Below are 13323 nucleotides of genomic sequence, written 5' to 3'. Positions count from 1 at the left end.
CTGGTACTCCACTTACTTGGATCCCTTTTGGCAGCTTTAACCAGGCTGTTTGTGGCAGGGATGTAGTCACGTTTGCATTGTCACTGCTGTGGGTGCTGCATCCCCCTGGTGGCTTATCTTACTGGCCCTGGGCTACACTTAGAGACCATATAATTGGGACTTACAGGTGAGTTGAATATGCCAATCTTATAATGGGAAAGAAGGAGCATGATCACTTTACCTCACCAGCAGATGTGTATAGGTAGCAAAAATATGGTTCAGCAAAAGGCAAATAAAATCTGGGGTTGACTTTGCAGAAATGCATATTCTCAGTAATGACATGTACAGCAGCCACTTGGTCCTCCCTACACACCTTTTCAAAACATTGTGTGGGCATTCAAGTCAGCAGAGATGCACAAGTGGTACCTGCTTGTGAGCATAAATAATTTCAACCATAGCCCCAAAAATACTTACATTTCCAACATTAATCTCTCAAAAGCATTTCTACAATGTTTGACATGTCTGACCTATACATATAGACAAGAGTAGGGTGATAGGACAGTGATCTATCACCCTTTTTTGTCCACACACACAGGCAACAGCTGTGAAAGTATATATGCATTTCAGAGCGGAAGAAAAGTAATCACAACTGACTCGAGAAAATGTCCCTACTGGATGAGAATCTGGATACAGTCAAATGTGGCAAAACATTCAGTTAAGGCATGCGCAAGAGCTGTGTGAACAAATAACCAGCAGAGTATGGCATACAAGATAATTACAATAATTCAATACATTAAAAAGCTCTAGAACAGGAGGATGAATCCTCATCAAAGATACCAACAGCTGGGATTATCCCTCCAGCCCCATTAATGACGCTTGATTCTAACCCATGCTTGGGTGACTAGACTACTGAATACCTCTCCTGACCCCTTTAAGCACTGTGTTCTCACACTGCCCACTCCTTGATCTCATGATACCCTTTTATAGAACTGGAGCCAGCTGCATTTTCCAACTTGGAGATCTGTTTCTTCCGCACCAAACCACTAGACTGCTGAGTAATGTACATCATGTGAATCCAGAAAATACTTTGAGCAGCAAAACCACACCTACAGGTAAGTAACCATTTAGTTCCTTTTTCGCATCTCCTTTCTCTCTTGGCATTTTAGTTCCTACTATGTTCAATTTTGATTGTTAACTGAATAGCTCATTTGTTTCATTTTTTTCACTTGAATGGGTAAGTGCACTACTTTACCAGGGGTGTGGAATTTATTAAAATATCTACTTGTCCAGGGGACAGGTTGCTTCTCAAATCTACTTGTCCTGTAAAAAGATCTACTTGTCCCTTTGGTGCCATGTAGTGTGGCGACAAATTATGGCAGCAATCTCATTATGTAAGAGCTCTGATAATAGCCTCTCTGATTATGCCAGGGCTACTACCTTAGTAGGGCTTGAATACTTTCAGTTTCAATCCCTACTGTAGCAATTTCCTTATTTTTCCACCTTTCTGCAGATCTGCATACTGGGGCTGGAGGAAGCAGTAAGCAATAGTTCCAGGGCTGAAATGCCTTTGAGTCTGCAAACCTACTAACCTGCATGTTTTAAAGATTTTCACCAGCTTCTCTCTAATATTTTCCCATAATAAGAAAGGTTGGACATTTACTCCTGACAATGGCAGAATTAGAACTTCTTCCAGGGTTGGGAAGAAAGTGGCTGGAGGGAAAATGAACTTGCAGATGCTCAATAGATTTTCACATGAGCAAATCTACACATCGTATTTACCCATGCTAAAATACAGTTCACAAATATTTTATAGTGGTACGACATATACCATGGGTGCACTTTTGTGACTTTCTTTAAGAATTTGGGGCCACATGTCAGTAGGTTCAGATTTGCGACCCGCAAATTACGAGTCAGAGAGACTCTCAATTTGCGAGTCGCAAATCCGAATGTAGGATGGCACCATCTGTGATTCGAAAGGGCTTCGCAAATGCCCAACTCATGAATAATCATGAGGTGGGTCGCAATTTGCGACCCCCTTGCGAATGGTGGCCTGCTGGAGACAGCAGACCACCATGTCTGTGACTGCTTTTTAATAAAGCTGTTTTTTTTTTTTTTTTTGTAATGCAGTCCGTTTTCCTTAAAGGAAAACGAGATGCATTACAAAAACGAAAAATGAAACGTTTTCGTTTCATTTTTTCAGAGCAGGCAGTGTTCCGCAGGACCACTGCCTGCTCTGAAAAAATGTTTACAGTGACATTCACAATGGGGAAGGGGTCCCATGGGGACACCTTCCCTTTAGCGAAAGTGTTAGCACCCATTTGAAATGGGTGAAGACTGCGATTGGTTTGCGCCCGCGTTCGCGGTCACAAAACAATCCTACATTGCACTGCGAGTCGCAATTAGGAAGGGAACACCCCTTCCTAATTGCGAGTCGCAAACCCGTTTTGCGATTCGGTAACCAGGTTACCGAATGTCAAAACTGGGTTTGTGCATCGCAATGTGCTTTTTGCATGCCGCAAACAGCGAAAGTCGCTGTTTGCGACATGCAAAAAGCTACCTACATGTGGGTTTTGGTCCCTAATTAGGTCTGGTGTTAACAAAACATTTTGTTTTTATTAAACTTCTATTTCTCTCTCTTTCGGGGCTGGCTTTACTGTGAGCGATCGCATTCTGCTCTTCCACAAGGAGCATATTGGCACACACAGTAGTTTTGTTCAGTGTCAGGAACTACAGTGGCAATCATTGACGTAACGAAACTGGAGGGTGCCCCTTTGCAAAGAACATGGAGGAGCCCCCTCTCCAGACTCACTCAGGCCAGGTGCTGTGCTGAAGGGGCCCCCAGGAGGGTGGCTGCAGGGCCTTTTTTATGCCACTGGTGGCAACGTGTGCTTTTAGAGTTCAAACATTTTTTTTTTTTTGGCCAGTGTTTGTTACAGTGTTGAGGGCCTGATAGATCCCACAACAATAAAGTGTTACAAAAGCCATGTCAAAACAAGACACGCATTGATGAAACTAAAAGACTTATAAAAATATGTCAGATCAGTTGGCTTTGTCAGTGTTTGTTTATTTTCATGCTTGCCATAATCGTGTTGAAATGGTTACACTGATTTTCCATTAGAAATATTTTTGGGAAATACTAGCATGCACCAACACATTTTACTAAATGACACTTCATTTGCATCTAATCAGAGAGCATTCTGGGAGCATTATACTTAGCCTCATAGCCTAAACTTTTCAAACGTGTATACACGTTTTGTTTTTTTGTACTGGAACCAACATCAGTAGTGAAGTGTGACCTTAAAACATTTATTTACAGCACTCACCCTAATAATGAAGGATTTCAAATAATGAACCATAAATACAAGTTCGAACAGCATTATCTTTTGGAAACGCATTACCTCAACTGCAGAGTTCCACTCTCTGTAAACAGGCAGCCAAAGGGTTTGTGCTGCAGAGGGTTGGGCCTACTTGTCCCAAGGACAAAGTAAACATAAAAACTTGTTGCCCTTGACCCCAAACAAGATGTCCCGGGCGATAGGAATTCCACATCCCTGCTTTACATATGAGAGCTTCATCCCTGGGGCTAAAGTTGAAGGGGTCTTGCACGCTAGACTTTATTTTTAGTACAAACCCCAAGACTAGCTTCTATTGTAAAAAAAGACAAATGTTGGGACAGGAACATCTCTTGTATCAAGTACGGTTTTGATCTTTGCTGTGTGTGCCTAAACTGCATATCTGATCCTTATGTTTTTGTGAGTGCATTAATATAGGCCTGACCTTTGACTCTTAGGTTCTGGACCTAGTCCTGAACCAGCAGGAGCACAGCAGTCGCACCCTCACAGTGATAGGAGACTACTTTTCTTGTCAAGTGTTTCATGCAATAAATGCAGTGCAGTGGTGGCAGCATGCCATGTTCGTGAATTATAGTGACCACGTTTGTATCTGTGCAACCTGAATGCATGATTACAAGTCCATTTAAGTTCTGCTCATGCGGAAACTGGGATCCTTTACACTGACATATGGTGTGTTATATGTGTGTGCTAGAAGCAATAGTGTGCCACACAGTAGTGATACAACCTGCATGTTCCATTTTGGAGGCCTACAACCTGGACCAGAGAGCAAGATGGAGGAGGGGTTGTGTTTTTCTGACCGCAAGTATATTGTTAGCATCTCTTTAGATGGGAGAGGGAGTACCAGACAATATAGCGAGAAATGAAGGACCAGATTTATCAAGGTTTTGCACTGCCCATGTGGCACTTAATGGTACGCATGGTGATGCACAACCTAAACAGAGATTTACCAAGCCACGCAAGGCCACCTTGTCTAGCCCTGCATGGCTCAATAGATCTAGAGTAACTAAAGACTGTGCAAGTCGCTGCCTTGTGTTACTCTGCGGGGTGAGGGTGTTCCATGGGTGGTGCGTCAGTGTTCAAACACATTCACCCATGTTTTCGAAGCATTCCCAGAATCACCAACACTGGTAGACCTAAGAATGCATCCAAATTGTATGCCTTCTCACCAGAGGTGCAGCGAGGCAAATTATCTGTATTTCTGTTGTGGTTTCCTCTTTCTAAGTGTGCTGCATTCTGTAGCACAAGAGGTAAATGTCTCTAAGGCTTGTTTCTCTGTAGAGTGGTGTCCCTTCCTGCACAAACAATAGGAAGGTGTCCCTTCTTGCACAAAAACAATCCACCCTTGCGCCATGGGGCTTGGGTGCCTGCATTGGCACTAGGCAGCAGATTGTGCACCACAGTAATGTGCCATATCGTGGTGGATGTGGTGCTGTTTTGCTCTCTTTCTCACAGCAAGTTGTCCTGGTGTGTTGCATAAATATGTCCATAAGTGTTCTGAGAGGTACCCTGGGGCTGCCTCAAGAAAAATCCAGGATGTCGTCATGAGTCACTGTGTGCCGATTGTAACACCTATAGTCCGAAGTGCAAAGGAATCATCTGAGGATGTGTGGCCGGTGCACCCAGGAAGGAGCACTAAGTACTTACTGCAGCACCAGAGAGAGCTGTGCCATTAATCAAGTACTAATTGGAGTGCTAGAGTAAACTGCGATCTGCAGCTACTGCTTGGGAGAGGGCCACTGAGAAAAGCCTCTTCTCCTGCTATGGCCCTGTGAGTGATGTGCAGCTGGTTGCCTTGCAGCCTTGAGAGGACTGAGGTGTGCATCCTGGAGGTTTCTGTCTGATGCCGATGAGACCTTGTTGCGCAGGAGGACCAGACATGGCCCACGCTGCTGCTGCAGGGGGACCGAACATGCCTCCTCTGTTAGTACAAACTTGGCAAGTGACTGAAAGGGACTAATGTCTTTGGCATACCAAATTGGTAATGCAGAGGATAACAGTTTTGATTAACTTAAAAGCTTGTAACCTATTCTCACCGTCCTAAGAACCAAAAGCCCTGGTGGGTGGTGACATAATTAACTTTAGGTTGAACTAATGCTGCTGTCTGTGTGCAGTTGTGGCACTTGAAAAGAGATGAGGTGTCTCAAGCTTAGATGTTTCTACACTGACTCCCAAATCAGATTTGACCAAGCCTTCTGGATGTATAAATGTTAGTAGCACATAGATCTTGATTTTTTTAAATCAGAAAGTATGGTCATCGTCCTCTACATATTCGGGCTCAAGCCCTGTTAACCATCTCAAGCGTTAACCTAACATAGGTTTATGGAGCCTTTTTGGCAGCGGGCTTGGACCTATGAAATTTACTGCAGGTACAACTCTAAAAATAAAAGAAAAATGCCCTGTGATAGGACGCTGTGTGCTGGGCTGAGAGGGAAGTGCCCCGGGGGTACTTCGCAGCTTGTGGAGTCTGTCCAGGAAGGGGCGGGGTGGGGGCACTCTCAAAACGCCCCATGCCAGAAAAACCAAAACAGCGTCTGTAAAAAGGAGGAAGACCGTAACGCGAGGCAAGCGGGAAGCAGCGAAGGGGAGATGAAATCGCAGCCAGGAGATGGAGGAACGTGGAGACAAAGAGGGCGCAGCCAGGAGACGCGGAGCCGCTGGCTCAAGGGGAAGAGCTACAACTTGGAAACCGTGAGACGCAGCAGCCCAGAAGGGAATCGCTACCATGAAACGAAAGAGGGAGGACATGGTGGGGCCGGCCACGTTCTAGGAAGAACGTGGCCAGAGCAGGTACGGGGTGTGTACTGGGGATGAGGAAATGGGAAGAAAACCGCTGACTGAGCAAGAAAACACCTAATGAATAAAAAAAGGGGATGGGGGGGGTTAAAGAACACAATAAGAAAAGAAACAAGCATTTCCAATGCAACGGGTCTCGCATTTGTTCGATTTAGAGCTATTATCGCCGTAAAGCAAAAAAACAAAACAAAAACCGCAGCGCAATTGCGCTGTGTGGAAAATAAACAGATAAAGTAGACCGGACTCCAGTTTGAAAACACCGAGCATCGTATGTTTTTGGTACTTTACCGGTGCTGTGTACGTGGGCTAAACACCAGAAAAGGCATGGTGTATGCATGCCTTTCACAAATGAAAGCAAACGGATTTTACAAGGCAAGCCCACGAACCAATGTAAGTGACTGACGTGGCATGGGCATGGTTTGAAGCCCAAAGAGAGATTACAGAATGAACGGAGCACTTTGTGCTCGCCCATAAAAAGCACACTATTATTAAGAACAAAATCAAGGAAGGCACGTGGTGAAAAAGGGCAGCACTTTACTAACCCCAAAAAGGAGCAACAATAGGTATAAAATAATAAGGATTGTATTGAGGCATGAGATAAAGGAAAAGAGAAGATCCAATTAATGTGAGAGGAAAAAGTAAATCTACACTAACTACACTGGGAAAGAAACGGGAAATAAGGAGAATAAAAAGACAGGAGAAATGAGAGAAGGCAGGAGTAGGGGGTTCCGTTAGCAACCAACATACCTATTAAAAATCGGCTTCTTCTTTCTCTCCCTTCTGGTTTCCTTGTTGGGGGAATTCCGAGATGACGACTTGAATGAAAGAAGACTTAGGAAGAACCCGAAGAAGCAAAACGAAGACCACACAAAACAACAAAGACAAGACCTGAGAAAGAGAGACAAACATAAGCACAATATAGAGAAAAAGCGTGGAAAAAAAATAAAATAACAGACCACATACAACAGCCTGTTACGCCTTCTGGTATCCATTATTATTTACCTGTCACATACCTGTTCTAAATTCCAGAGCAAGTACTTCATCAAGAAAACTAATTGGTAAGTAAAGTGCTTCTAACAAGTGTCATTGTTCATTCCTTAATCTGAAGTAGATCTGACTGAGCTCCAGCCAGCTAAGATTTGCTGCTCCTGTCTACTGTCCATATAGTGCCAAAAAACTGAAATACCTAATAATCTGCGAGCACACAATTTGTCCACTAGCTCCTAGGATTTCTTATAGCCAATGTTATGCTGCACCAGACTTTTTTCAGACATATACCTAAAGAATTTCTAACATCCTGAGTGACCATTTGGTACTTCCTACTAAAATCGTGGGCTGACTGTCGTAAAACAATTCCAATCTTCACTTATGAGACCATCAATAAAACTACAAAGTGTGCACCAATAACCATGTTTACCGCGACTCAAATATCAAAATAAAAACCAACAAAGACTTTGATCTGTGTGAGAGAAAAAAATCATTGTACCAGCACCCATTTCCCATGGTCTCAGTCCAACCTTTTCTATCACTACCAAACCAGCCTAATAGATCGTCCTCCCCCCTCTAACTTGCTCCTGTTACCTCTACCAATCTCGTATCCTCTCATATTGATATTAACTAATCCTTTCAAAACTTACTATTCACTGTTAGACTCTTAGGGCCAGATGTATCAAGCTCCCGGTTTACATTTCTTAATTAGTGAATTTTAAGAAATCGCTATTTTAGAAATGCCAAATGGGATGTATCAAAATTGCGTGTCGGTAATAGCGATTTCTTAAAATTCGCAAATGCAATTTGCAAGTTGCAAATACCGAATTGCAAAACAATCAGGGCCATATTTATACTTTTTGACGCAAAACTGCGCTAACGCAGTTTTGCGTCAAAAAAATTTGCGCCGGCTAACGCCATTCTGAAGCACCATGCGGGCGCCGTATTTATTCAATGACGTTAGCCGGCGTTAGCCGGCGTTAGCCGCCGGCACTGCCTGGTGTGCGTGAAAAAAAATGACGTACACCAGGCAGCGCCGGCGTAGGGGGATATGGAGCTTGGGCGCCAAAAAATGGGGCAAGTCAGGCTGAGGCAAATTTTTCACCTCAACCCGATTTGCGCCATTTTTTTCGACTCCCAACCCCCATTGAAATGACTCCTGTCTTAGCAAAGACAGGAGTCATGCCCCCTTGCCCAATGGCAATGCCCAGGGGACTTATGTCCCCTGGGCATGGTCACTGGGCATAGTGGCATGTAGGGGGGCACAAATCAGGCCCCCCTATGCCACAAAAAAAATAAAAAAAAATACTTACCTGAACTTACCTTAATGTCCCTGGGATGGGTCCCTCCAGCCTTGGGTGTCCTCCTGGGGTGGGCAAGGGTGACAGGGGGGGTCCCTGGGTGCATGGGAGGGCACCTCTGGGCTCCTTCCGAGCCCACAGGTCCCTTAACGCCTGCCCTGACCAGGCGCTAAAAAACGGCGCAAAAGCGGCTGGACGGAATTTTTTTTGACCCGCCCACTCCCAGGCGTGAATTTTGCCCGGGAGTGTAAATACGGCGCACATGCCTCGGAGTCAATTTTTTAGACTGGAACGCCTACCTTGCATATCATTAACGCAAAGTAGGTGTCCACGCTAAAAAATGACGCACACTCCATGGACTTTGGCGCTAGACGCGTCTAACGCCAAAGTATAAATATGGAGTTAGTTTTGCGTCGGAATTGCGTAAAAAAAACGACGCAATTCCGGCGCAAACAGAGTATAAATATGCCCCTCAGCGCTTTGGTATTTGAAAATCGCAAATTGCGAAAACGGCAACCCGGAACAGGCTGATGGCATCACAACCAGGAAGTGAGTCAGCCCATGCTGTTTCCAGGAGCCACACCCACAGGAGCAAGCAGAGAGACACAGCCCAGCACCACGGAGGCAGGTGTTTGACCAGCCAGGACCAAACGGCAACATGGCCAATGATGGGAAAGTGAAGGAGACAGGATGCACACGCTCAAATTCAGTGAGCAGGAATTAGAGATGCTCACTGTGGAGGTGGTAAGGAACCACAACAAACTATTTGGGAAGAACTCACTCCAGGTACCTGAAAGTGAGAAGAGGAAGCTTTAGTCAGAAATCCAGACAAAAATATGCGCAGTAGGTGTTGCGCAGCGCTCTGTTGAGATACGCAAGCGATGGTACAACTTGTGGTCCCATGCCAAAGAGAGGGTGGCCAGCAGGCTAAAGGAGGCAAGGAGCACCGGTTGAGGACCACCCACCCAGACAGTCTACACCAATGGAAGTCATGGTAGAGTCCACACTGTTTCCTGAAGCTGTCAGTGGTGTCACTGACATTTACACCTCATGGACACCCAGCACCGGCAAAGTAAGGGCAGTAATGATGTGTATCCCCATATGTGCACGTACATGTACAAATGCTCCTTAGAAAATAGCTATGAGCTTGATGCATTGTGATAAGTAGTCCATGCCACATCTTACATACAATGCAACAAAGCCTTATGGTAGTGGTAGTCCACACCCCTAAAGTGCTAATCCCACATATATAGCAAGTTAGTGTACAGCCATACAGAGGAACAACACAAACACCTCACAGTGAGACGATGTTCGTGTACAGTCGTTACTATTGTGCAACATTTTGTGAAATATTCATAAATGACATGCTGCACATTTTCACTGTAGATGTCCCAATCCCTGACGCTGCAGAAGGTGGAAATTTGGGGGATGGTGAAACACAGCCACAGTCCGACTCAAACACCAGTGAGTCCTTCAGTATCGCGCCAACTAGACGCAGGGCAAGGGTCTTACCTCTCCCAGAGTATAACCTGGACTCAGATGAAATGCTGGAGAAAGTATCCACAACACCTCCAGAGGCTAGATCCATAGGAAGACATCAGGCACTGCCCCAGCGTCAGTCAACTCTCCTCGGGAGGCGTCACGATGCAGGCAGACAGTGCATAGATGAAGGAGAGGGTCCATCAATCTTTGGCGGCCTTGACGCTTCTGTGCTAAAAGTGCAGCGCATGCAATGCAAACACATGAGGTCAATGCACAGTCAGTTGGTGTCTCACAATGACAATATGGGAGTAGTGCACAAGCAGTTTGATGCACTCAATGAAAACATGGGATCCATGCACAAGCAGTTGGAGTCTCAGTGAGGGACAGCAGCAAAAAACACAAAAGGAGTTGACAAACGCCATTAGGGAACTCTGCACTGAGATTCAGCAGTAGCGTGTCAGCCACCGTAGACGCCATCACCAATTTATGGGAAGGTTTGATGGGTTCTGCGGATTGATCAATCGGCTCGCTAGTTCAACTGCCTTGATATCAAAACGTGCTGTGGGCATACAGGTGGAGATGGCACATTGCAGTCAGGACGTTGCACAGGGATTGGTGCAGATAACCAATGTTCTTGATGCAATGCAAACAGCACGCAGTGCTACAAATAGGGAACTTGGTGGTGGGGATAGTGAGGAGCTCTCTAGCCCCAGCAGTCTTACGGTCCCTGTGATGGATCCTAGGCGTCATAATACCAAACAGAGTACTGTCTTAGAACCCGCTACAAGAAGTTCCAGCGAGGCCACTGAACACTCAAGTGGAGTGCTTGGACGTAGGAAGTAATGTTGAGGGCTACAGGGGACTACCTTAACATGTAGCAATACAGTTATACTATGATGCTAATGGTGTGACACTTACTTGCACATGTTTGCCTATAGTGCATAGCTATGTCCTATGGACACATGTTACTTGAAGTCAAGGTAATAAAGGTGCTAACTCCAGAAATACATAAAATTGAAGTGTCATTACTTACATCAGAAATGGTTGTGGGTGATGTCAGCATGTCTTAGTCTGCCCTCTGCTGCACTGCTCCTGTCTACTGGGTGAAGGGGTGGTAAGGGATCACCATCCTCATCTGAGTCCGGCTCGATGGGTTCCACAGGTATGCCCCTTGTTGCAATGCTGTGCAACATATCACATGTAGCCACAATTTTGCAGGTCATCTCTGGACTGTACTGTAGTGCACCTCCACTCTTATGGATGCACCTGAAGCGGCTCTTCAGCAGTCTGAAGGTCCTCTCCAGCACACTGCGGGTTGCCCTGTGTGCAGGATTGTTCCTCCTCTTGGCTGGCGTTGCAGGGCTCAGATAGGGCATCAGTAAATAGGTCCGCACTGCCTAGGCACTGTCTCCTGGAATGAAAAGAGAGTAAAATGAGTACTTGTGATATCTGACGTCACATTTACATCAATGCAACATTGTCAACTATCAAATTACCCAGTAGATATCCTTCGCCAAACTCCCCAGCTACTAGTCTTGTGTGAATTCTGCTGTGGCGAAAGATGTATGAGTTATTTGTGCTACCTGGGTATCTACCCACAAGATCGGTTATGATGTTGGAGGCATTGCTAATCACTTGTATGTTCATGGAATGATGGCTCTTACGGTTCCGATAAACATACTCGGTGGCCGATGGTGGACATGTGTCCCAGCGATGACACCTATGACATGTGGGAATTGGGCATTCTGTAGAAGTCGAACTTTGTAGTAATTCTTGTGGGGTGTTGGGGAATCTTATGTGCTGTTGAATTTTGCTCAGCATGGCATTGAGGAATGCATTGAAAAATCGTGAGAGGGCGCTCTGTGAGACCCCTCCTGCTGCTGGTATGACCCTTTGATAGCTCCCTGAGGTTAATAGGTGCAGGGAGCATAATACCTGTACTTGGGTGGGTATACTATTGGTCCTTGTGTGTTGTGCTGCAGTATGGGTTGTAGATCAGCTATCAGGTCAAGTATCCTGGCCGAGCTTAACCAACACTTCTCATATATCTCTTCCTCTGTCTGGTCAAAAAGGGTAATGCACACTCTGAAAATGCGCTCCTGTCTCCTCCTCCTTCTCCTCAAACCTGCCAGGATTCTCATTCTCCTCACCATCATGTAGTGTGCAGCCATTGTGGAAAAGAGGCAGAGTCATTCTGGGCCTCTTTATATAGGTTGCAACTGGTTACCACCTGATTTCAATTTGTGGTAAATTGCATGTGCAAAAGGCCATTCTGCGAATATATGCTATTTGTGAATTTCTGATGCATTGCATTGCGAAATGGAATTTGCGTGTCGAACTCTGCGTATCACAAATAGCGTCATGATTTTGCTAATCACTATCTACGATTCGCAAATCTAGTTCGCAATTTGCGTAACGCAGATAGCGATTTGCTAAATCATGTTGCTATTTGCGATATGCAGAACATGTCGCAGTCGCAACGAATTGCTATTTTAGCGATTCCTTATTTTTGCACTGTGAATGTCTTTCATACATCGTATTTGACGTTTTTGCATTTGCAAACGGCCGATTTCTGCGATTCGCACCGTTTGCGAATGCAAAAAAGTTTGCTACATTTGGCCCTTGGTTCTCACAATTTCTCACTACTCTAATTTTTCCCCAAGTACTGCTACATCTTTCCTCACACAACCTTCCCATCTTTTGTTCTTCCACTCTTCACCTCTATCTGAGAGTGTATATCCACATTTCCTAACTCAAAATGCTTGCCACTCTCGATAACGCACAAGCCAGTGCATCAAACATCACATTAACCCTCCTGCTCCCCATTTCTCTTCCCACTTTCTCTATATCCTCTTTTGCCCTGTCTCACTCTGAAGTTCCCCTAATTTCACTATTGACTGACTTTTATATACTTACCTCTTCTCTATCTGATAACCCCCTTCCAATCCTGTAAATTCACTTCTTACTGTGTTTAAATCCGATCTGAACCTCTTCCTACCTCTGACTGATTCTTCACACCCCGCCTTGTGACTTATACGCACTCCTCAATTATCAGAATCCTCTCACGCCCTCACCTCCAAACCCCTAGAAGGTAGCTCTATGAATAAAATTTCTGAATATCCATGATAAATCTTTGAATAAAAATTCTGAACATCCAGGATTTTGTCCCAACCTTCTATTAAGATTTGGCTAATTGGTGCCCTGTCATCCATCCCGAATAATCCACTGCCACTGGCTATAATATTTTAAAAGAACAACCTAACTAACATGTATAAGGAAGAATAGCCATTATCCACAAGGAATCTATCTGGACCACTGAAGTGAAGGGCATTTAAGCTCATCATTGTATATCGTTGCGATATGCGTTACCAATTTTCACTCAAGCCTTCTTGGGCTTCATTGCTAAAGTTATAACTTTATAGTACCCA

This window comes from Pleurodeles waltl, chromosome 8 (assembly GCF_031143425.1).
Source record: "Pleurodeles waltl isolate 20211129_DDA chromosome 8, aPleWal1.hap1.20221129, whole genome shotgun sequence".
Lineage (NCBI taxonomy): Eukaryota > Metazoa > Chordata > Amphibia > Caudata > Salamandridae > Pleurodeles > Pleurodeles waltl.
Note: the sequence above shows the minus strand (reverse complement) of the source record.